This window comes from Solanum pennellii, chromosome 4, assembly GCF_001406875.1.
Source record: "Solanum pennellii chromosome 4, SPENNV200".
Classification (NCBI taxonomy): Eukaryota; Viridiplantae; Streptophyta; class Magnoliopsida; order Solanales; family Solanaceae; genus Solanum; species Solanum pennellii.
In genome coordinates this window covers 17,736,968-17,739,456 of record NC_028640.1, presented here as the reverse complement: position 1 = coordinate 17,739,456, position 2,489 = coordinate 17,736,968, and positions in this window count along the sequence as shown.

The following is a 2,489-nucleotide window of genomic DNA, read 5'->3' as shown; positions in this document are numbered from 1 at the left end:
TCTGACACAATATCTAAGCTTACTAAAATAAAGGAAACTAAGACTTGGTCAAGTATCATTGGATCACTTCTCAACACTCCCCTATAAGAAATATAGAAAGAGAATACTTTCTTTAGAGAATGCTCAAATTTTATATTGGGTACTTCAGGCAAATTGAGATGATTACAATCATCAATTACAACTCTATTTATACTAGTGATAATGTAACTCATATGTGTTGAAAAATACTAGATATATGTATCACAATTACTAGATAGATGTATTATGAAATTCTAAAAGATTTCTTGAGAAACTAAGAAACAATATTGAAATACTAACCATCAAGTTGTGAATGTGTTAATTCGAACACTCCTTGTTAATGCATTTACTTGAAAACTCCAATGCCTTCCCGAATATGTCAACTTTTCTATTTAAAGTGGTGTGGTGAAGATGTCTGTAAGTTGTTCTCCTGTCTGACAATAATTGCAACTGAATTTCGTCTTGTTATGTGCTTTTGAATATTTTCTTCTTGATTGAGTTTGGTTTGTTAAATCCACATTAGACTTAAAACTTGTATTTTATGGGTATTTAGAGACACTCCCAGATATTATTTTTCTCAATTATCCAAACTTTTTTCTGCCAAAGCTTTCTTCCAAACATCATGTTTTATTGCCTCATAATTTTGTGTCTCAACACAGGCAAAGTTGCACCTTTCAGAAATGTCACTCAAAAATTTTGTTCCTGTTGGAGGTGGTTCTTCATCATCCGAATATGAGATTTCTCCTCCTTGAGGGACATCTTCCTCTACCTCATCCTCTTCTTGATTTAGACATCTAAATATATGATTGAACTATTATACAATTTATTCTTAGTATGTATCTTAGGAATGTCTGACACCAAGTGTATTGCTTGAGAAATTACAAACCATAAAAATTGAAGTGACAAAATATTTTGTGCCGCAACTTCATTTTTGAATGCATTATAATAACATTGTGAAGGAATTTTTATTTTTATCATATCTACTTCAACAATGACTTGATTTGGCTTAATTTAATCATAAATCTAGTAATAATTATCTCTAAACAGAAGAGAATATCCATTTTACATGAATGGACAAACAGTAAACAAATTTTCTTCCAAGTCTGGAACAAAAAACACATCATGAATTTGCTTACCGCTCCCTTTTATATTGATCGAAATGATACCTTCACTTTTTGCATCAACTAAGGCTCCATTCCCCATTCTAAATTCAATAGTGATGATATTATTAATTGAGAGAAAATCCTTTTCATCTCAAGTCATGGGATTGCTACAACAGATATCAACATACCATTCATTTGTTTCTAATGAAGCATCATATTGAGAAGCAAGGAAAAAGTCTTAATCCCCTTTTTCGTCCTATTTTTCAAAAAAAAATTGTATGCTCTGTTTCTTGTGCCAATAATTCATCTCATTGTGGCCAACCTTTTTCCATAAGTTACATTGTGACTTTCCTATGTGCCAACATTTTTCTGCATTGTGATTAATCTTTTTGCAAATTTTACAAAAAAGAATAGAACTTTTCTCACATTTTTCTTGAATCATATTAGAAGAACCATCATGATCATACATATTTTTTGAATTGTAATTCGTCTTTTGTTGTTTTTTTTAGAATTTTTGAGAATTATCATTGATTTTTGATAGGCATGTTGTCTATTTGGGTTGATCTTCAGTAAAAAAATCTTTGCTTCACTTGTGCAAGAAATGATGGAAATAGCTCTTTGATAGAAAGCTTAGAAAGATCTTTCGTCTCCTTGGTGATAGCAACAATGTCCTCATACTTTCTGTGATACTAATTAGAACCTTTTCCACAACTTGTTGGTCAGAAATTGTATCATCATGATTTATCATTTCATTAACAATATTCTTGACTGTTGTGCAAAATTCATATATTTTTCATATTTTGTTGTCTTCAAGTTCTGAAACTCTCTTCTAAGAGTTTGAAGATTCATTATGCATACGTTTTTGTCACCATACACCTCTGTTTCTAGAGACTCCAAAGCTTACTTTGTAGTATGAAAAGATGCAATTTCCGCAAAATATGCTCTTGAGACTCCAATATGATTTTGCTTAAGGCTTTTGCATCTTGGTGATACTTAGCGTCAACATTTTTCATCTCGTTGTTAGAAGTTCACCGTCATTTTTTTGGGTATTCAATGCCATTTGCAATAAGAGTCAACCAGCCATCAACTTTCAAATGTTTTCTCATTCTTATTTTCATTTATTCAAAAAACTTTACATCAAAAAATGTATTAAGAACATTTGAAAAATCAGCATCTTCATTTGTTATGGATGTCATATTTCTTTCTCCACTTAAACCTTTGTTAAGAATGAAAACCATCTCTCATACCAATTTGTAGGAAATATATATTGAGAATACTTTATTTAGAGAATGCTCAATTTTTATATAGGCTACTTAAGACCATTTGAAATAACTACAATCATCAAATACATATATATATATATATATA